Genomic DNA, 23,209 nt, shown 5'->3' with positions numbered 1-23,209 from the left:
TGTTGAGTGCAACTCCCCTCAGCCACCCCCTGCTGGAAGTCCTGGGCTCAGTGGAGTGGGCCTGGGCAATGAGTTCTGGACGGGGGACCTTCTCCCTCCCTGCCTGGCTCTTCCCCTGCAGAGGAGCTGTGGCTCATTCAGCAACGGAGAACACTCAGGTGGTTAACGAGCATTTATTTCCCAAACGAGGAGACAGTTACATGACTAGTTATTTTATCTTGCTAATGAAAATACATAAAAAACAAAATGGCCAATTAGCAAGGCCATTTGTTCCCAGGTCTTGGCTGTTTCTTTCTGGAGAGGGAAGCCATTCTCTGGGTTGGGGCTGGCCCCTCAGTCAACTGTGGTGGCCTCTGAGGCCCCTTCCCCTCACTCCTGCCCTTGTGGTCCCTGGTACCCTTGCCTTTGATTTCTGATGTGTGCTGCCAGCAGCCAGGAAACCCCTGCCGGTGTTCCCTGCCAACCCCCCTCTGTAGCCTTCTCATTTCTTTCTTTCTTTCTTTCTTTTTCTTTTCTTTTTTTTTTTTTGGAGATGGAGTCTTGCTTTGTTGCTCACCAGGCTGGAGTGCAGTGGCGTGATCTCGGCTCACCGCAACCTCCGCCTCCCAGGTTCAAGTGATTCTCCTGCCTCAGCCTCCCGAGTAGCTGGGATTACAGGCATGCACCACCACACCCAGCTAATTTTTGTATTTTTAGTAGAGATGGGGCTTCACCATGTTGTCCAGGCTGGTCTTGAACTCCTGACCTCAAGTGATCCCCCCCACTCCCCGCCTCGGTCTCCCAAAGTGCTGGGATTACAGGCATGAGCCACCGCTCCCAGTAGCTTCTCATGTCTTTCCTTCAGCTGGCTAGACACCGCTGGGTTCTCTCTTCCTTTCCTCACCACCTCCTTCTCTAGCTTCTAATAAAATACTTCATTTTCTTTGCTCTGCTCCCAACCAGACTTCCTCACTGTCGCCACCCTCATTTCTTTCTTTCTTTCTTTTTTTTTTTTTGAGACAGAGTCTTACTCTGTTGCCCAGGATGGAGTGCTAGAGTGCAGTGGTGCAATCTCAGCTCACTGCAACCTCCATCTCTCAGGTTCAAGTGATTCTCCTGCCTCAGCCTCCCGAGTAGCTGGGATTATAGGCACGTACCACCACACTCAGCTAATTTTTGTATTTTTAGTAGAGACGGGGTTTCACCATGTTAGCCAGGCTGGTCTCGAACTCCTGACCTCAAGTGAACCACCCACCTCAGCCTCCCTAAGTGCCGGGATTACAAGCATGAGCCACTGCGCCAGGCCCCCACCTCATTTCAACGTCAGTTTGAATTCTTCCTCTTCCAAGAAGTTTGCTCGATAGAACAGACTAGGCCTGCTAAGAATGTTTACTTGCTCCCCATTCAGCCACGTTTCCAGGAAACCGCCTCCTGAGCCTTTCGCTGTCTGGAGAATCTGGAGGCCTCCACCCCCTATCCCTGCAAATAGAAATGCGGGGTTTGGGCTCCGGTTCTAGTGGCCTTGGTTTCTGCCTTGAGCCTGGAGCTCTCACAGATTCTGACAGCACCTCGGCCACTGTGGGTGCTCAGGGGATTCGTGGAGCTGTCAGGCCTTCTCTGTGGCCGGCGAGATCTCCTGCCGCTTGTAGAGAAATGGGATTGATACATTACATATTTATGACCTGTTGAATTCAAGGGAGACAGGCAGGAGAGGAGAGAAAAGGCAGCCAGGGAAGGGGTGCTGAAAAGGGATCCCCGGCTGTCCCCGGCAAGCTTGGTGACCAGTGAGCTGGACTCAAAATTGTAGTTTGACTGATCACCTGCAAACACAAGGAAGCTATGTCCCTGGGAGCTGGCAGGGAGGGTGCAGGGTGGCACCTAGCAGCAAAAGAAAACAAAATAAACCTGTTATAATTTGCATCGCTGCGGAAAGCAGGGCACATGCAGGCGAAGGGGAGGAGCCACTGTGGGAGGGGGGCAACCACGATGGGGGCTCTGTGAGTGTAAACTAGAGAACCCAGAAAGACACACAGTCCCTGGGAACCTGGAAGCTACCGTGTTCCTGCTGCACCCTTACGTGTGTACTTTGCAAGGTGGGTACCACCATCCCCATGTTATGGATAGATAAATCAAGGCTCAGGGAAAAGGCAGTATGTCCTTCCAGTATGTCCACTGGAAGGCTGTAAGCCAGAGGGGTTAAGAGTTTGGAATCCAGAGGCGCTCACTCTGCTTAGCTTTGAGTTTCTGCCTAGAGACTTTCCGGCCATGTGACATTGAGCACCCAGTCTCAACTTCAGTCTTCTTGTCTTCTTATCATAAACTTGGTTACGCTTACTGGGAGGGCTGCTGGAAGAGTTATTAATAAATGAAAAAATGTACATCATTTTTCATGGCACTTTGCACATAATAAGAGCTCAAAAATGGTAACTATACAGCCGGGCACAGTGGCTCATGCTTGTAGTCCCAGCACTTTGGGAGGCCGAGGCAGGCAGATCAATTGAGGTCAGGAGTTTGAGACCAGCCTGGCCAACATGGTGAAATCCCATCTCTACAAAAAATACAAAAATTAGCCTGGCGTTGTGACGTGCACCTGTAGTTCCATCTATTCGGGAGGCTGAGTTGGGAGGATAGTTTGAACCTGGGAGGTGGAAGTTGTGGTGAGCCAAGATCACGCCATTGCATTCCAGCCTGGGTGATAGAGTGAGACTCCGTCTCAAAAAAAAAAAAATATTATCATGGTGCATCTCCTGGGCAGACCTCATTCCATCCATCCATCCATCAATTAATTTAACCATCAAACTTTGATTGCCAAGTACATGGTACACAGGTGATGAAGGCACAGTCCTCGCAAGAAGAGGCTTGCAAACTAGTAAAAGAGACAGACACACAGACACATAATCAAATATGCAAGAACGGTGAGAGAGGTTTGAACAGAGCCTGTGGCAGGGGTGGGGATGGCTGATTCTCCTTGCAGATGGGTCAGGGGCTGCAGAGCTGATCCTCCAAACGTGAGGGATGGGAGTTTCCTCTGAGCTGGGAAATGTGTGGCCGAGCTCACCTTCCTTCCTTGGCCTCCCTCCTCCATCTGTTCCAAGCAGCCCTTTGGATAATGAGCTGGATGGTCAATGATGGCAGCAGCTAATTTTCCTGTTCACAGACTGCAGTACCATGTGGCCTGGCCCAGCTTCAGTGGGTGTGCTGCAGGCACCAGATGTCTCTTAACGTCTTCTCAGTTCAAGATTGATGAAGAGGGGCAGGGGTCCCCAAAAGACTGCCCTCCTCTCTCCACCTCCTGCGTTGTGGCCTGCCCTCCGAAATGCTTTGAATGCTTTGGTTCATTGCCATGAGCAGGCTCAATTGCCTACCAGCGTGAGGACTGGAGTTTATGAACCCCAAACCCGAACACTTGGTCTAGTGTGTCCTTTGGCAATAGAGCAGAATACCAGGATTGCCATGAAATTGCAAACAGATGGGAGGGAGGGGATACCTGTGTGGTATGGTTGAAGGGATTGAATGACATGGGCCCCCAGCAACAGCAACAACACCCACCGCCGCCCCCACACACATGCTCCCTGCTCCCCACTCAGTTCCTGATACCTGGGGTTTCACAGTCCTTCCTTTGTCTAGAGTTTATTCCTATAGTCATGCCTCTGTGCCTATGTCCAACAAATTTATGGAGCCCTCCAGAATGCCAAGCCTCGTGCTAGGCATGGAGGACCTGAAAATGAACAAAACCCAGCTCCTGCTCGTGGTCACAAAACTCACCCTCAGCTGGGGAAAGAAAACTCACAAACAGTTGAACAAACCCAACAAGGCTTGGAGTGAAGCACCATTTACAGGGTGCTGGGGCGCTGGCGAGGGCTGCCTAAACTTGCTGAGGGCCAACCTCGAGGAGAGGGGAGGACAGGGAAGGCTTCCTGGAGGAGGTGACTCCTCAGCTGGATGTTGAAGCTTGAGAAGGAGCCAGCTAAGCGAAAGGGGCTGGGGTGACAGAGGAGGGGTTTCAATGTAAGGTGGCCCCTGGCACAGGTGCTGTAATGTGCCCATGGTTTTCTCAGCTGGTGCTCCCTGGTGTGGGTGTCATGGAAACTCTCCCGAAGGCACGTGGAGGTGAAGCAGGGGATGGCCTGGGAGAGCCGGGAGCCCTGTGCAGCATAAAGGATGTGAGGGTGTTACTGGAAAGGGGTCCCAATCCAGACCCCAAGAGAGAGTTCTTGGATCTCATGCAAGAAAGAGTTGAGGGCAAGTCCATAAAGTAAAAGCAAGTTTATTAAGAAAGTAAAGGAATAAAATAATGGCTATTCTATAGGCAGAGCAGCCCCAAGGGCAGCTGGTTGCCCATTTTTATGACTATTTCTTGATTACATGCTAAACAAGGGGTGGATTATTCATGCCTCCCTTTTAGACCATATAGGGTAACTTTCTGATGTTGCCATGGCATTTGCAAACTGTCATGGCGCTGTTGGGAGTGGAGCAGTGAGGATGACCAGAGGCCACTCACGTTGCCATCTTGGTTTTGGTGGGTTTTGACTGACAGGCTTCTTTACTGCAAGCTGTTTTATCAGCAAGGTCTTTATGACCTGTGTCTTGTGCCGACCTTTGATCTCACCCTGTGACTTAGAATGCCTTAACCATCTGGGAATGCAGCCCAGTAGGTGTCAGCCTTATTTCACCCACCTCCTATTCAAGATGGAGTTGCTCTGGTTCAAACGCCTCTGACAGTAGGAGCTAAAGGTGAACTGAGGGCAACCTCCCTGGGCTTCAGCAGGAAGGGACAACACTGGGAAGGGAGAAGGAAAGGAAGCTGCCACCACAAAGCACAGACCTCGTACTTTGTGCTGGATTTGACCCTTTGTGCCTGTAGGACAATGCCAGGCTATTTTACTTTTGCCCCTTTCTTGGGGTCACTTCTCATCAGTTCCCTTCTGTGGCTGGTTAGTGCCCTGCGCAGGGCCTGGGGCTTCTATTTCTTCTATTTTTACTAGAGCAGCTTATTCAGGCTCTGCACATAGGAGGGGCTTAATGAAGGGTGCCTTCGGTTGAGACACAGGGATCTAGTCGGGGTTTCCAGAAAATCTGCCTGGGCACTCACACTTCTCTAAAATGTCCTCTTGGCCCCGGGAGCCAGGGGGTTGTAGTGGGAATCTGGGGCCCTCGGTCCTAAGCATGGAAGCTTGGGTAAGCCTGAGAACCTTTCTGGGTCAAGGCTTCCTCATCTGTGAGCCTGGGGTGGGGCATTTGGCAGCTCTTTGAAGCGGGATACTTTGTAGGTACCTCCTCACCCCACCCCTTTTCTCACGATGTCAGCTCATCTGCAATGCCCTGTCTTGGGTTTTCGTTGGCCACCAGTGCCATTGTGGGAAGGTGTGACTTGGGGACACCCACTGGATCAGCAAGCATTTATTTATTTATTTTCGAGATGGAATTTTGCTCTTGTCACCCAGGCTGGAGTGCAATAGCGTGATCTCGGCTCACTACAATCTCGGCCTCCTGGGTTCAAGTGATTCTCCTGCTTCAGCCTCCCCAGTAGCTGGAATTACAGGCATGCACCATCAGGCCCAGCTAATTTTTGTATTTTTAGTAGAGATAGGGTTTCACCATGTTGACCAGGCTGGTCTCGAACTCCTGACCTCAGGTGATCTGCCCGCCTTGGCCTCCCAAAGTGCTGGGATTACAGGCATAAGCCACCGCGCCAGGCCAGTAAGCATTTCTTTAGTTAGTTTTTCAAGCCACAGGAAGCCTGATCTTGTGCATTCAGCTACTGCCCTCAGTCTCTGTGTATATTGTGGCTATTACAGACACTATTAGCATCGATCGATCAGCCCAGTGTGGCCACCCAGCTCTGCTAGAGGAAGGATTCTTGGCTTCCATAGACCCAGCAGGGACCCACTCTCTAGTGTGTGCAGGGGGAGGGAAGAAAGGGAAGGAGAGGGGCAGGGAACGCTTGAGGGAGTGAAGAAGTGGATGACTATGGGCTATGCTGCTTAATAAATCCGCTGCCAGACTTCAGCCTTCATCCCACGAAGGCCTGTCTCTCACATTATATGTTCAGTGTGGTTTAGAGGGGATGGGGCTGCTCTGTCCAGCATAAAGGCCAAAGACCCAGACCCTTGGGGGCTCCATCATCCTGTGGCTGCAGCACCTGGAAATGAGACTCCCCGGGTCACTGCAGCAGGGATGAGAGAAGGGAAGGCCACACACTGGCTTCCTCGTGTTTCAGCTGGAAGTGAAAGTCACTCCTGTTACTTTTTTTTTTTTTTGAGACAGAGTCTCACTCTGTCACCCAGGCTGGAGTGCAGTGGTGCAATCTCGCTCACTGCAACCTCCACCTACCTGGTTCAAGCGATTATCCTGCCACAGCCCCCTGAGTAGCTCGGATGGCAGGCATGCACCACCATGCCCAACTAGGTTTTTTGTGTGTGTGTTTTTAGTAGAGACAGGGTTTCTCCATGTTGGCCAGGCTGGTCTTGAACTCCTGACCTCAGGCGATCTGCCCACCTCAGCCTCCCAAAGTGCTGGGATTACAGGCGTGAGCTACCGCACCCAGTCTTCTCCTGTTATTTTCACTTGCAGCCTTTTGGCCAGACAAGTCACATGGCCCTGAGGCGGGTGCTGGAAAACGTGGAGGAGGGGTGGCTTTGGTCGCTGGACACAAATCTCTGCCATGGTGATTGACGGAGGCTGTGAAAGGACAATCTGAGTGAAGTGGTCTCCTCTCCTATGAGAATTCTGTGATTCTCTGTGAGAAAGAGAGACCCAACTTGTGGCCTTGAACCCAACCTGTGGCCTGGAGCCAAGACTGGACCAGGCCCAGTCCGATCCTGGCCAGACCCTGGAGAGGCACAGCTGATCCACAGATCCGTGAGAAAGAAAATGAATACAGAGGTTATAAGCCACTGAGATTTTGAGATTGTTTGTTATGGATTAAAAAAAAGAAACCCGAAAGCCGGGCACGGTGGCTCACACCTGTAATCCCAGCACTTTGGGAGGCTGAGGTGGGCAGATGACCTGAGGTCAGGAGTTCGACACCAGCCTGACCAATATGATGAAACCCCACCTCTACTAAAAATACAAAAATTATCCGGACGTGGTGGCATGCACCTGTAATCCCAGCTACTCAGGAGGCTGAGGCAGGAGAATCACTTGAACCTGGGAGGTGGAGGTTACAGTGAGCCGAGATCACGCCATTGTACTCCAGCCTGGGCAACAAGAGCGAAACTCCATCTCAAAAAAAAAAAAAAAACACCCAAAAACTGACCAATAATCTATGAGTTGAGATACTATTGTTATCCCACACTTTTATCAGCGAGTCAGTTTAGGCATGGAGAGGTTAAGTGACTTGCCCAAGGTCACACAGCTGGTGAGTGCTATATCCAGGACACAAACCCAGGCAGTCTGCCTCCAGCGTTCATGCTTACAACTGGTTCTTATATGAGCAGAGTTCTTCACCATTCATTGATCCAGTGATTTAATGAATTCATTCTTCGGCTTGTTAGTTCATCAAACATTTATACGAAGTAGTTTCCCCCATTAATTTCTCTCATAATGTCCCCATCTTTTTCTTCTTAGCATTTATCAATGGTTGTCATGTCTAGGAATCTATTTCTATGCTGATGGATCCGCCCTCTGGTTAGAGTTTATGCTCTAGGAGGGCAGGGACCGTATCGTTTTTGTTCCCACAGTATATCCATCAGTAGCAGTCCATAACTGCTTGTTGAATAAAACAGAGTTAGTTGTTAAATGCCAGCCCTGGCTACATATTGGGAACACAGCAATAAGGCATGTTATCTGTCTGGAGGGCGGGTGGAGGAGCGGACAGGCATCTGATCCCCAAACATCATGCTAAGGAGCTTGGCCTTTACCTGCAGGGCATGGGGAGCGGTCAGTTGCAGGTTCCTGGATGTGTCTGAGCTGACACCACAGGCACTTTTTTTAGGTTGTGTAAAGAGTATTTATACTTCGGAAAAGGGTGCCGGCAAAAGTCCTGTCCAGCTCTGAGACTTGCCGATTGCTCTGAGTAGGGTGCCCAGAGCAGGAGGCAGACAGAAGTGGAGAAGGAACTGGGTGGCTGTAGCAGAATTTATGTGAGCTGGGGCAGAGGCGGGGGTCATTGGCAGCAAAGGGAAGAAGCCAGTAGGGCAGATATTGAAAAGAAAGACGACATGAGCCTACCGAAAAAGTAGGAGGTGCGAAGGAGAGAGGGCTGCGCCAGAGGGGCATCCAAATTTAAGCAAGAGGTTGCCCGGAATGCCCCGAGCACCGCATCTGGCCCAGGGCAGGGGAATTGCTCAATACATGGTCATTGTTGTTGGGGTTGTGGATGATTCAGTGGAAGACTGTAGCTGCTGAGGTCTGGACATGAGGATCGGGATTCAACAGCAAATGACTGGAGTGTGCATTTCAGAGCTCTGGACTGGGAAGGAGGTGGCGTGGGTCTAACTACTGGAAGATCAGTAGATGCATCGCTGTCATCTAGCTATTTATTTTATTTTATTTTATTTATTTATTCATTTATTTTGAGATGGAGTCTCACTCTGTCGCCCAGGCTGGAGTGCAGTGGCTCAATCTCGGCTCACTGCAACCTCCGCCTCCCAGGTTCACACCATTCTCCTGCCTCAGCCTCCCGAGTAGCTGGGACTACAGGCGCCCGCCACCACGCCCAGCTAATTTTTTGTATTTTTAGAAGAGACGGGGTTTCACCGTGTTAGCCAGGATGGTCTCGATCTCCTGACCTTGTGATCTGCCCTCCTCGGCCTCCCAAAGTGCTGGGATTACAGGCCTGAGCCACCGCACCTGGCTTATTTTATTTTATTGTGACAAAATATACATAGCATAAAATTTACCATTTTAACCATTCTTAAGTGTACAATTCAGTGGCGTTTAATACATACACACTGTCGTGCAGCCATCACCACCATCCAGTTCCAGAACTTTTTCATCACCAGACAGAAACTCCATTCCTCTTAAGCAATCACCGCTCATTACCGGGTGGAATTGATGGGTAACTATGTTTTGCCATCAGTTTGCTGTGTGCGTTTGGTGAAGTCACTTCCACTCTCAGAAGCTAGTTCTTTCCTTATAACTTTAAAATGGAGGTTTCTTTTGATTTTGCTAGGCTGAAAAAGCTAGGTGGTCGGATGATGTCTCTGAAAGATAAAAACGTTGAGTGCGTGTGGAGGGCCGAGGAGTCAGCCTGAGGGGGTGGGGGGAGAGGAATGGTGACAAAAGAGGAGCTGGCAAAGGAAACAGATGAAGAGTGGGGTGAGGAGGAAGAACATCTTCTTTGGGATTGGGAGAAAGGTTAGGAAAAGGGGGAAGAAGAGAAAAAGAAGAGGCTGACACAAAGGAATGCTCAAAACCAGGCTGTTAATGTGATTTCATGAGATGAGGTTGGGATTCAGCATAAAATCCAGGGTGAGAGCCAGTGGCCTCAACCTCTCCGGAGCAGGAATCATGTGGCAGGAGCGGAGGGCACCAGCTGCCTGTGAGGGCAGGCTGGGGACTGGACAGGAGGCTGGGACAGATGTAGCTGGGTGTGCCAGGGTCAAATTAGGAGAAATAAAAGGACTGCTAAGCTAGTCTGTCATTATTGAACTCACGGTAAAGAAAATGTATTTCTTTTCTTTTTTTTTTTTTTTTTGACACAGAGTCTCTCTCTGTCTTCCAGGTTGGAGTGCAGTGGCGTGATCTCGGCTCATTGCAACCTCTGCCTCCCGGGTTCAAGTGATTCTCCTGCCTCAGTCTCCCGAGTAGCTGGGATTACAGGCGTGTATCACCATGACTGGATAATTTTTGTATTTTTAGTAGAGATGGGGTTTCACCATGTTGGCCAGGCTGGTCTTGAACTCCTGACCTCAGGTGATCTGCCCACTTTGGTCTCCCAAAGTGCTGGGATTATAGGTGTGAGCCACTGAGCCTGGCCACTTTTTCTTTTTTTTTTTTTGAGATGGGGTCTGGCTCTGTCACCTAGGCTGGAGTGCAGTGGCATGCTCTTGGCTCACTGCAACCTCTGCCCCCCAGGCTCAAGCGATCTTCCCACCTCAGCCTTCCAAGTAGTTGGGACTACTGGTGTGCACCACCATGCCCAGCTAATTTTTTTTTTAATTTTTGGTAGAGATGGGGGTTCACCCTGTTGCCCAGGCTGTTCTCAAACTCCTGGGCTAAGAGATCTGCCGGCCTTGGCCTCCCAAAGTGCTGGGATTATAGGTGTGAGCCATCGTGCCCAGCAAGAAAACGTATGTCAAAGGGAAATTGACATGGTAACGAATGTGTATACTGCTTTATTTACACACACCCTATCTGGTTCCACATGAAATTTACAGGTTTGTTTTATTTTTATTTTTGAGACAGAGTCTCACTCTCATCACCAGGCTGGAGTGCAATGGTGCAATCTTGGCTCACTGCAACCTCCAACTCCCGGTTCAAGCAATTCTCCTACCTCAGCCTCCTGAGTAGCTGGGATTACAGGCACGTGCCACCATACCCAGCTAATTTTTGTTTGGCATCAGTTAATGAATGCTTACATTTTGGGTTGAGAAAAGATCAATGTAAATAGGTAGCATGCAATAACCCTCTTTTGTGAATGTGTTTAATAACAGCTTTTATTTCTTGAGCAGCTCTTCTGCAGCTGACCTGGTGATAGCTCAATTACACTTCCCACCAACCTGAATAGGGTTGGTTGTCTTTTTTTTTTTTTTTGGTCACTCTTTATATATTATCCCTTTTTACAGATGAGAAAATGGAGTCTTGGAAGGCAAAGTGACACCATGCTGGAAGAAGAGCAGAGAGGAATTGGAACCCACTCAGGACCTTGGAAATCTTCATCTTTCTGGAAGGGCCAACCAGGCATTCATCCTTGGCCTCCACTGGCTCCTTCTCTGTCTCCAAAGATTTTAAATAACGTGGCAGGCAAGGCTGCCTGAAGGCTGGGGACAAGCGATGGTCCCTGGGCTCCTCCCCAGAGCTCGACTTCTCCTACACTGGAGCTGTCTCCACAGGCCCCCCTGTGTACAGTGCAGGATTGGAAGGAGCACTGGACGGGGAGTCAGTGGAGCAGATGTGAGTAGCAGCCCCAGGCCTGCCTGCTGGGTGATCCTGACCCAGGCGGTTGCATTTTCTGATCCTCAACAGGCTCGTTGTGAATGGATGCTGATACCTCCCTGGCAGGGCTGCTGCAGGGATCAGGCCAGACTTGAATGTGAAAGGGCTCTGAATAGCCGAGTCCAGGGTGGGTGAGGGAAGGTAGCATCGGCAACCTGCGGGTGGGCCCTGGCCACACTGACAGAGGAATTGTCTCCCTGTTATCCTGCTCACTCTCTGTGGGGTTTTCAGAGGAAGCAGAGTCCCTCAGCTTCAAGCCAGATCTGGGCTTCCAAAGACCCACGAGGGAGGCCCAAGGAGGGAAGGTTATGGGAGGATTCTGGAGAAGAGGGTGCAGGGGGCAAAGCCTCTGCCAAGCAGCTCCTCCCCTGTGCCTGCGTGTGTGTGGATGGGTGCGTGGAGTGTGTGGTGTGTGTGTGGATGTGTGTGTGTGTATGAATGTGTGTGTATGTGTGTGTGTGGTGTGTGTGTATGAATGAGTGTGGTGTGTGTGTATGGGTGTGGTGTGTATGGATGTGTGTGTGGTGTGTGGATTTGTGTGTGTGTGGATGGATGTGTGTGGTGTGTGTGTATGTGTGTGTGGTGTGTGTATGAGTGTGGTGTGCATGTGGATGGATGTGTGTGTGAATGTGTGTGTGGTGTGTGTGTGAATGAGTGTGGTGTGTGTAGAGTGAGTGGTGTGTGTAGAGTGAGTGGTGTGTGTGTAGTGTGTGCGTGTGGATGGGTGCGGTGTGTATGTATGGATGGGTGTGTGTGGTGTGTGTGGATGGGTGTATGTGGTGTGTGTGGTCTGCATGTGGTGTGTGTGTATGAGTGTGATGTGTGTGGTGTGTGTGTGGTCTGTGTGTGGTGTGTGTGTATGAATGTGTTGTGTGTGGTGTGTGTGTGGATAGGTGTGGTGTGTATGTATGAATGGGTGTGTGTGGATGGGTGTAGTGTGTATGGATGGGTGTGTGTGGTGTGTATGGTGTGTGTGTGGATAGGTGTGTGTGGTGTGTGTGGATGTGTGTTTGGTGTGTTTGTGTGGTGTGTGTGGTGTGTGTATGATGTGTGTGATGTGTGTATGATGTGTGTGGTGTGTGTGGCATGTGTGTGTTGTGTGTGCAGATGAGCGTGTGGGCTGTGTGTGGTGTGTGCGTGTGTGAATGAGCGTGCAGGCTGTGTGTGGATGGGTACGTATGGTGTGTGTGTGTATGTGTGTTTGGTGTGTTTGTGTGGTGTGTGTAATGTGTGTATGGTTTGTGTGGTGTATGTGTGGTGTGTGTGTGTATGGACGTGTGTGGATGGGTATGTATGGTGTGTGTGTGGATGAGCATGTGTGGTGTGTGTGTGAATGAGCGTGTGGGCTGTGTGTGGATGGGTACGTATGGTGTGTGTGGTGTGTGTGTGGCGTGTGTGTGGTGTGTGTGTATGGACGTGTGTGGATGGGTATGTATAGTGTGTGTGGTGTGTGGTGTGTTGTGTGGTGTGTGTGTGTGTATGAGCGTGTGTGGTGTGGGTGTGTGTGTGAGCATGTGGGCTGCGTGTGGGAGTGTGGATGAGCAGGTGGCCTGTGTGTGGATGGGTATGTATAGTGTGTGTGGTGTGTGGATGAGTGTATGTGGTGTGTTGTGTGGTGTGTGTGGTATGTGGATGGATGTGTGTGGTGTGTTGTGTGCTGTGTGGTGTGTGGATGGATGTGTGTGGTGTGTTTGTTGTGTGGTGTGTGGATGGGTGTGTGTGTTGTGTGGATAGGTGTGTGTTGTGTGGTGTGTGTCTTGTGTGTGTGGTGTGTGGATGGGCATGTGTGGTGTGTGTGGTGTGTTGTGTGTGTTGTGTGGATGGGTGTGTGTGGTGTGTTGTGTGTTGTGTGGTGTGTTGTGTGCTGTGTGGATGGGTGTGTGTGGTGTGGTGTGTGGTGTAGTGTGTGGTGTGTGTGTGGTGTGTGGTGTGTGTGGTGTGTTGTGTGCTGTGTTGTGTGCTGTGTGGATGGGTGTGTGTGGTGTGAGTGGTGTGTGGTGTGGTGTGTGTGGTGTGTTGTGTGTTGTGTGGTGTGTGGATGGGTGTGTGTTGTGTGTTGTGTTGTGTGTGTTGTGTGGATGGGTGTGTGTTGTGTGTTGTGTTGTGTGTTGTGTGCTGTGTGGATCGGTGTGTGTGGTGTAGTCTGTGGTGTGTTGTGTGTTGTGTGGTGTGTGTGGTGTGTGGGTGTGTGTGGTGTGTTATGTGTTGTGTGGTGTGTTGTGTGCTGTGTGGATGGGTGTGTGTGGGGTGGTGTGTGGTGTAGTGTGTGGTGTGTGTGTGGTGTGTGGTGTGTGATGTGTGGTGTGTGTGGTGTGTTGTGTGGTGTGTTGTGTGCTGTGTGGATGGGTGTGTGTGGTGTGGTGAGTGGTGTGTGGTGTGGTGTGTGGTGTGTGTGGTGTGTTGTGTGGTGTGTGGATGGGTGTGTGTGGTGTGTTGTGTGTTGTGTGGTGTGTTGTGTGCTGTGTGGATGGGTGTGTGTGGTGTGTTGTGTGTTGTGTGGTGTGTTGTGTGCTGTGTGGATGGGTGTGTGGTGTGGTGAGTGGTGTGTGGTGTGGTGTGTGTGGTGTGTTGTGTGGTGTGTGGTGTGTGGATGGGTGTGTGTGGTGTGTTGTGTGTTGTGTGGTGTGTGTGGTGTGTTGTGTGGTGTGTTGTGTGGTGTATGGTGTGGTGTGTGGATGGGTGTGTGTGGTATGCGTGGTGTGTGGTGTGTGTGGTGTGTGGTGTGGTGAGTGGTGTGTGGTGTGTGGTGTGTGTGGGAGTGCTCTCTGGCCAGGTGCAATCTCCTTCCTGTTCAGCTCCTGGGGCTGCTGCTACTCTTAGTTCAAAAGACTTTTTATCCCTGGCAAGGACAATTATTGGGGTCACGGTGACCTGCCTGTTTCAGCGCCTGCTTGGGCTTGTTTCGTTTGGCCTAAGACAAAAGCTTGAACTCTGGAACTGCCCAGAGGGGCGAGGGGTGCAAATTCCCTCTGCCTGACTTAACTGCCTGACCTAACTGCAGTGTTCACAGGACTGACTCATTGTCCCCCCGGGTCAGGACAGGAGTGACATTCAAAAGAACTCATAAGCAGTTTGGCCAGGTACTGATCACTCCGAATGGATTCTGTGCTTGAGGAATCCACCAAAGGCCTTTTTGGTTTATTTTCCCAGAAGCCCATCAGTCACCATCTGGGGAGGACAAGGAGGGAGCAGGGCTGATCCAAGGAGCTCTGGGGCAGATGGACTGTCCCTGTCACGGCTTCTTTTACTGGTAGTAATGACTCCCACTGGTTGAGTATGCAGGCGCCACTTTGCTCCATGCCAGGTACCATCCATGCCTGCACTTTCTTTTTCTTTTTCTTTTTTGAGATGGAGTCCCGCTGTGTTGCCCAGGCTAGAGTGCAGTGGCGCGATCTTGACTCACAGCAACCTCCACCTCCTGGGTTCAAGTGATGCTCCTGCCTCAGTCTCCTGAGTAGCTCGGATTACAGGCATGCGCCACCATGCCCGGCTAATTTTTGTATTTTTAATAGAGATGGGTTTCACCGTGTTGGTCAGGATGGTCTCGAACTGCCGACCTCATGATCCGCCCACCTTGGCCTTCCAAAGTGCTGGGATTACAGGCGTGAGCCACCGCACTTGGCCCATGCCAGCACTTTCTAGGTATAATCTCACTTGATCCCATCTGGCCCTTTGAGGCAGGCTATATGAGCATGCCCATTTTGCAAATCAGGGAGCTGAGCCTGAGGAGCCGGGGTCCTTGCCCAGTCACACAGCCAGTAACAGCAAGAGTTCTGATTTACCCCTAGCTGGTCTGGATTCTCTTGGTCCCCTTATACACCTGTTCCCTGCTGGGGGAAGTCAGCTGGGGGCGTGGAGACTGCCTTGGAAGGTGGCTGCTGCAGCCCCCCAGACCTCTGGCAATAGAATTCCCTGTAATTCAGTTATAAATCATGTTCCTAACTAAGCCAGCTCTGAAGGTCACCGGTAATCAAACTGTCAGCAGGCCATCTTCAGCGGCTGCCGTGGTCAGGGCCCTGAGCCAGGAGAGCCCAGGGAATCAAGCTTCCTGCCCGCACCTTTACAAGTGGGTAAGAGGCTGGAAATGGGAACAGGTTAAGAGGGCTTGGGGCTGGGGCCGAGTGACAGCTGCACTTCTGACTTCAAGATAATGAGGAGGAGAGAAGCTCCAGCCTCGCTTCTGAGCTATCTCGGTCCTTCCTGCTGTTGGTAGCATTGAACCTCCTGATCCGTGGAAGGTGGCTGCTTGCAAAGTTCTGATGACATCACGTGGATGTGTGTTGGCCGGGTATTCCCTGGGGAATGAGCTTAGCGCAGAAGCAGAAGAGTTGCATTTTCTAAACCACCTGCTAAGTGCCAGGTGCGTACACATCATCCTGTGTCATCCCTAAGCTTGTCCCATGTGGTAGCAAGTTCCTCTTATTATCTCCATCTCCTGGAGGCTCAGATTGGCAAAGGGGACAGAGCTTGCAAGCATTCAGGTTGGCATTCAGGCTTACATCTGGGTTTTTTCCTTTTAATTCTTTTTTTTTTTTTTTTTTTTGAGACAGAGTCTCACTCTGTTGTCCAGGCTGGAGTGCAGTGGCGCGATCTCGGCTCACAGCAACCTCTGCCTCCCGGGTTGAATTATCCTGCCTCAGCCTCCCGAGTAGCTAGGATTACAGGCATGTGCCACCACATCCGGCTAATTTTTGTATTTTTAGTAGAGACGGGGTTTCACCTTGTTGGCCAGCCTGGTCTCGAACTCCTGACCTCAAGTGATCTGCCCACCTCGGCCTCCCAAAGTGCTGGGATTACAGGCATAAGCCACTGCACCTGGCCTTGACTCTTAACAGTATTTTCCAATTTTGACATTTTGAAATAATGCTGGGAAATGCTGGTTAAACCAAGAGAAACAAGATTCCTGTCCGCATGACTTTTCAGAGCCTTTAATAAATTGGATCACGATTCTTCGTGCACAGAGAGATGGGATGCCAGGGTGGAGGCCTTGGAGGCTCTGGCAGGGAGGAGATTAGTACTCCATTCCTACCCCAGTTCTGCAGGGGAGCATGGCTGGCTTGCTCTTGAAGCCCTGGCCCCCCTCATCTGGATGCAGCCTACAGTGGGGTGAGCTGAGGCCTGGCTCCACACACCTCACAGGAACTCCTAGATGAAGGGAGGCTATCAGGTACCCCTGATCTCTTTCCTGAGCTGTTAAGGACTCGCTGGCTCACTCGGGGCAGGTGAATCCCGCTAACCCACCAACTGGCTTCACCTCTCCCTTCCACGGAGTAGTAGTAGCCTCCACCTCCCAGGTCCGTCTGTGCACTTGAACCCCTGGATTTCAGGCCCGGTGTTCCTCAGAGATGGCTGCTCCTTATGTGCCCTGGGCCTGGGCTGATAAACCAGAACCCATGGGCACCTCCCAACTCACTCCCTTTTGCTACCAACTAAATTAGCTCCTGTGGGCCTTCCTCCACCCCTAGCCCAAGAACAAACAGCAAATTAATGAAACAGATGGGCTCTGTCTGCTCTGCTGGCTCTCAGCACTCCCATATTCAGGGCAGGGCTGAGACTGGACTAAATCATTTCTCCTTTGCTCCTGGGCACACAGCTAGACTACATTGCCAGCCTCCCTTGTAGACAGCGACCTTGGGCCACTTGGCTGAGTTCTGGCCAGTGGAATGTGGGTAGAAGTGATGACTGGCGTGCCCGCACCTGGCCTGTGACACCTCCCACGCAACATCCCGTCTGCCGCCCTGTTTTCTGCCAGCCGAATGAAGAGGATCCAACAGAGAACTCCGAGGCCCTAGGAGACTGGGGAGGACAAGTTGGAAGGAAGCTTTATTTGTCATTTTATTAAAATTATTATTATTATTATTTCAAGACAGGGTCCTGCACTGTTGCCCAGGCTGGAGTGCAGTGGTACAATTATAGTTCGTTGTAACCCCTGACTCCTGGGCTCAAGTGATCCTCCGGCTTCAGCCTCTTGAGTAGCTGGGACTATAGGTGCATGCCACCACATCTAGCTAATTTAAAAAATACCTTGTAGAGTGAGCATCTCCCTATGTTGCCCAGGCTGGTCTCAATCCTGGCCTCAAGGATCCTCCTGCTTCAGCCTCCAGAGTGCTGGGATGACAGGTGTGAGCCACCACACCCAGCCTGGAAGGAATCTTTAGAGAGTGAAAGACCTGGGTGGAAATCGCAGCTCAACCCCTCAAAGCTGTGTGATCCTGGGCAGGTCACTTACCTCTCTGAGCTCAGTTTCCTCGTCTATAGATGGAGGATAATGATAGCGCCATCCTTGTAAGGTTGTTTTGAGAATCAAATAGGATTCTTTGATTTGAAACAGCTCTGAAAGTTCATCTGAGCCCCAGGGCTCCCTGCAATATTGTCTGGGGCCTTTGTAGCCACCGCATCATAGTTCAATTTCTCCCTCTGTCTAATTCTGCTCTTTTTCTCCTTTTCAGAAATCCCTACCTCTGAGTTCTGATGGAAGGCAGTTAGTATTGGAAGAGGTCATGGGAAGCAGATTTTTCAATGGGATTTTTGAGTTGCATTACTTGCTGGGTCCAGCAATGAGGCCCCCATCCCTGGGGGTAGGGGTCTGTTGTGCTATAGCAGGGCAGTTGTTAAAACTCTCAGTCATGGTGAACTGGGATGGAAAATCCACAGAAGGGAATGCATTGGCAGATATATCTCAGCCATTTGAGAGATTTGGGGGAAGTAATCATTATAAAAACTGTGGAGTCAGATAGTGATTGCTGGCCAGGCACGGTGGCTCACCCCAGTCAGATAGTGATTGCTGGCCAGGCACGGTGGCTCACCCCTCTGTAATTCCAGCACTTTGTGAGGCTACGATGGGAGGATCATTTGAGGGCAGAAGTTCAAGACCAGCCTGGGCAACCTAGCAAGATCCTGCCTCTACAAAAAAACGCGACCCAACCCAAACCAACCAAACAAATGAAAAACCAGTCAAGAATGTCGGAAGACATTTCTGTTGTCATAATAGTGGGGGAGGGGGATGGCATGGCTATTGGTACCCAGGAGGTAGAGGTCAGGGATGCTGTTACAAATCCTATGATGCGACTGGGCGCAGTGGCTCACGCCCGTAATCCCAACACTTTGGGAGGCCGAGGCAAGCAGATCACCTGAGGTCAGGAGTTCGAGACCAGCCTGGCCAACATGGCTAAACCCCATCTCTACTAAAAATACAAAAATTAACTGGGCATAGTGGCGGGTGCCTGTCATCCCAGCACTTTGGGAGACCAAGCTGGGTGGATCACCTGAGGTCAGGAGTTGGAGACCAGCCTGGCCAACATGGTGAAACCCCATCTCTACCAAAAATACAAAAATTAGCTGGGCATGGTGGCGGGTGCCTGTAATCCCAGCTACTCAGGAGGCTGAGGCAGGGAGAATCACTTGAACCCGGGAAGCAGAGGTTGCAGTGAGCTAAGACTGTGCCACTGCACTCCAGCCTGGATGACAAAGGGAAACGCTGTCTCAAAAAAAAAAAAAAAAAAAAAATCCTACAGCTCCTACGACAAAGAATTATGTGGCCCAAAATGTGAATGGTGCCAAGGTGGTGGCGTGCATCTGTAGTCCCAGCTACTTGGGAGGCTGAGGAAAGAGGATCACTTGAGCCCAAGAAGTCAAGTTTGCAATGGGTGGTGAGCATACCACTGCACTCCAGCCTGAGTGACAGAGCAAGACCCTGTCTCAAAAAATGAAAGTAAAAAAGGGAAAAAAAACCAGATAGTGATTGCTGGGGGCCTTCAGTGCATTGGAAGAAGACCATGTAAAGCTGGGGTGATTAATCACCGATTTAAGTGAGGTGTGAGGTCCAGAGGCCCTCCTTGGCAGCATATATCAAGAGACTCTCATCTTCTGCAGCTCGCGGACAGAAAAACCTGAGGATCGGGCCCAGAACTTAATTATAAGTGGAGCTACAGAGAAGGCTGAATTCTCGACTCTGGCAAGTCTGCTAGTCCAAGGTCAGAGCCTTGACTGGAAAGAGGGATGCTCATTTATGACACACGGATGGGGACATCTGGGTTGTTGCACTTGAAAATCTTGAATGCCTAAATTCTCTGAAACCCTCTGGGCCTGCAGGGTGGTTCACTCCTTGTTAAAGGCAAGCAAAATCCTCCCTTGCTTGAAGCTGATGCAGAGTCCTCTGGCTTGCCAGACTATCTGTGCTGCCTCCTTTTCTGTCCCCCAGACCAGTATCTTCAGTCAAGTTACAACAGAATTCAGTTATACCAAGAGAATAAAGGGATGACAGAGAGGCTGCAGGACCCAGCCAACGTTCACTGGCAGACATCAGAAGAGGATGAATGGGACTGGATCACGAGGGTGCTGGGATCAAAGGCAATGGAGGAGGGAGTCGGGTAGGGAGAGTTCAGCAACGTGGGAGCCACCTCCAAGGATACAGGATTTAACCGCCTGGCAAGGACCCCAGGAGATGGTGCTAACTCACTGTTAGGATGGCTCTTGGAAGCTTGGAAAAAGCAAGGGCTCATACTAGGTGAACTAGAAGTGCCAGAACTGCTGTGGCAGATGGTGGAAGACGGGATCAAAAGACTCAGAGAAGCTGGGCGAGGTGGCTCATGCCTATAATCTCAGCACTTTGGGAAGCAGAGGTGGGAGAATCACTTGAGCCCAGGAGTTTGAGACCAGCCTGGGCAACATGGCGAGACCCCCGTCTCTACAAAAAATAATTAGTTGTGCATTGTAGCATGCACCTGTAGTCCTAGCTACTAGGGAGGCTGAAGTGGGAGGATAGCTTGAGCCCTGGAGATGGAGGTTGCAGTGAGTGCAGTGAGGTGATATCACGCCACTGGGCTACAGAGCAAGCCTCTGTTAAAAAAAAAAAAAAAAGCCTTAGGGAAGTGGGTGTGCTAGGATGGATAACTACATAAAGCCAGAAAAGTGACTTGCTAACTGTGTTCTTTGGGAAAGCCTAGAGGACTGCCCATTTACCACGCACGGGGGAGAGGGCTGAGGACATGGTTGTAGCGCTCAAGGGTGCTGTTCTCTGTAAACCAAGGCTGACAGGAGGAGGTGCTGTGACAGACCGGGCTCCCTGAGAGCAATAAGGAAGATGGGATCCTGAAAGAATACAGGCTCAGTGGTGGAACTTAAACGTCACAGGCAAGGTGGGCAGAATTATCGTAATGAGCAGCAAGGCCAGAGTGGCAAGCAGGGAGCCTGCAGAGAGCTATAGAAATGGCTCCTAGAACATGGTGTTCCCAGGGGCAAGATAGACAGGCAGCCAAAAAGAGTACTAAGTAATTTTTTTTTGAGATGGAGTTTCACTCTTGTTGCCCAGGCTGGAGTGCAATGATGCCATCTTGGCTCACTGCAACCTCCACCTCCCAAGTTCAAGCAATTCTCCTGCCTCAGCCCCTTGAGCAGCTGGGATTACAGGCTTGTGCCACCACCCCCGGCTAATTTAATATTTTTAGTAGAGATGGGGTTTCTCCATGTTGGTCAGGCTAGTCTCTAACTCTCGACCTCAGGTGATCCACCCGCCTCAGCCTCCGAAAGTGCTGGGATTACAGGCGTGAGCCACTGCGCCTGGCAAGTATTATGTAATTTACACAGCCAAAAGAATTCAAGGATGGCTGAAGCTGCTGCCCCGGCAAAAGTCCACAATCCCTTACTGAGCTAGAGTTCAGGCCCAGAACCCATTTAATGAAGGAGAGACTTGATCCCCAAGAAGCAGTAGCCTGCAACACACGGCAAATGTACATGGTAATGGTTACCCCATTCCTCTTCAAAAGAACCTGCAGCCATTTGTTTGAGTTACTGTACCCTGGTGAAAGGAACAACCAGACATTTCTAAGATTACTGGCTACAGGATTCAAGGGTTCAAGAAGGGCCGGCACGGTGACTCACACCTGTAATCCCAGCACTTTGGGAGGCTGAGGCAGATGGATCACGAGGTCAGGAGATCGAGACCATCCTGGCTAACATGGTGAAACCCCATCTCTACTAAAAATACAAAAAAATTAGCCAGGTGTGGTGGCTCACGCCTGTAATCCCAGCACTTTGGGAGGCCGAGGCAGACAGATCACGAGGTCAGGAGATGGAGACCATCCTGGCTAACATGGTGAAACCCTGTCTCTACTAAAAATACAAAAAATTAGCCGGGCATGGTGGTGGGCGCCTGTAGTCCCAGCTACTCAGGAGGCTGAAGCAGGAGAATGGTGTGAATCCGGGAGGTGGAGCTTGCAGTGAGCCAAGATCGCACCACTGCACTCCAGCCTGGGCAACAGAGTGAGACTCCGTGTCAAAAAACAAAAAACAAAAAGGGTTCAACATGACGTGTTGATATGTAGGGATCCGAAGTGTCATCATCACCTCCTGTTAGGGTAGGAGCAGATGGGACCCAGAATATCAATAGAATCCTGGTCTGAGCTTTGACCACAGTAGATACACTGAATCCATGAACCCACCCAGTTCCCTAGTTCCAGAATTTGTAATTGGGATGGGCACACATGATTGGCAGAATTCATACTCTCTTCCTTGCCCTTTGGTCTAAAAGCTATGTGGTGAAGCCCAGATGGAAGTCTCTGAAACTATCCCCCATCCTGATCAAGTAACAAACAAAACAAACAAACCCAGCATTACCGTTTAGGGGAAATGGCAAAAATTAGCATCACTTTTAAAGACCCAAGATGCATGAGTGGTGATCCTCATCCCATCCTTATCCAATTCACTAGCTTGGTCCCTACAACAACATAACAACAAAGAAATTCAGATGAATTCTAGCAGATGAGAGTGGACTTTCTTTTTTTCTTTTCTTTTTCTTTTTTTTTTCTTTTGAGACAGAGTCTCGCTTTGTCACCCAGGCTGGAATGCAGTGGCACCATTTCTGCTCACTGCAACCTCTGGCTCCAGGGTTCGAGTGATTCTCCTGCCTCAGCCTTCTGAGTAGCTGGGACTACAAGCATGTGCCACCATGCCCAGCTAATTTTTGTATTTTTAGTAGAGACAAGGTTTTGCCGGGTTGACCAGACTGGTCTCGAACTCCTGATCCCAAGTGATCTGCCCACCTCAGCCTCCCAAGGTGCTGGGATTACAGGTGTGAGCCACCGCGCTGGGCCGAGAGTAGACTTTCATCAGTACAACCAAGCAGTAGTCTCACCTGCAGCTGCGGTGCTACATAGAGTGTCTCTGCTAGGGTAGATTAACAGCCTTAGGTACACAGTGTGTGGCTGTTGATCTGGCAAGTGGCTTCTTGTTCCATTTCTAGTAGGAGGGGTAGTTGGAAGCAGTTTGCAATCCCGTAGGATGGAGAACAGCATTCACCTACAGTTCTGCCTACGTGTGTGCTAACATGGCCACTCTCTGTCATAAAATAGTATGAAACTGGTTCTCCACTGGGCCACTTGGCAATGTCTGGAGACATTTCTGATTGACATAACTGGGAGGGGACATGCTATTGGCATCTAGTGGGTAGAGGTCAGAGATACTGCTAAACATCTTCCAATGCATGGGACAGCCCCTACAACAAAGAATTATCTGGTCCAAAGTGTGAATAGTGCCAAGGTGGAGAAACTTTAGACTACAGGGATCCAGAACATCCCATCATTCCACAGAACATCACACTGATCCATTATTATTATTATTATTGAGACAGGCTCTCTTTTTTACCCAGGCTGGAGTGCAGTGGTGTGAACACAGCTCAGTGCAGCCTTGACCTTCTGGGCTCAAGCAATCCTCCCACCTCAGCCTCCTGAGGGACTATAGGCGTGTGCCATCATGCTGGGCTAATTTTTTATTTTTTGTAGAGACAGGGTCTTGCTATGTTGTCCAGGCTGGTCTCAAACTCCTGGGCTCAAGCAATCCTTTCACTTCGCCTCCCAAAGTGTTAGGATTACAGGCATGAGCCACTGCGCCCAGTCCACACTGGTCCGTGATATCAATAAGACACATTGGCCCATTATATCACGTTAATTAGTCTGGATGGGCAAGAAGTGGCAAGTGATTTGGAAGCCTTGATAAGACAGACATGCTTCGGAAGGTGGGGACTCCCTATCAGTGAAATTTTTAGTACAGTGGTTTGGTTTGGGGCACGCCAGGACATCCCCTCCAAAGGAAACCACAAGTTGTTGCATCTTGCACCTCCCACACATCAGAAGGA

At 50.4% G+C, this 23,209-nt stretch overlaps 1 protein-coding gene across 1 annotated transcript in view; it reads left to right on the top strand.

Moving 5' to 3' along the window:
• UBIAD1 (UbiA prenyltransferase domain containing 1) overlaps positions 1 to 23,209 on the top strand; it is a 122,235-nt gene that overhangs the window by 83,402 nt on the left and 15,624 nt on the right. The window contains exon 2 of the transcript XR_004670345.3: positions 10,710 to 11,037. The gene's annotated coding sequence lies outside the window, so the exon portion shown is untranslated. The remainder of the gene's footprint in view (positions 1 to 10,709; positions 11,038 to 23,209) is intronic.

Source organism: Pan paniscus, chromosome 1 (assembly GCF_029289425.2).
Source record: "Pan paniscus chromosome 1, NHGRI_mPanPan1-v2.0_pri, whole genome shotgun sequence".
In the NCBI taxonomy this organism is placed as follows: Eukaryota; Metazoa; Chordata; class Mammalia; order Primates; family Hominidae; genus Pan; species Pan paniscus.
The sequence above is the reverse complement of the archived record's forward strand: the minus strand, read 5'-3'. Positions and strand labels throughout refer to the sequence as shown.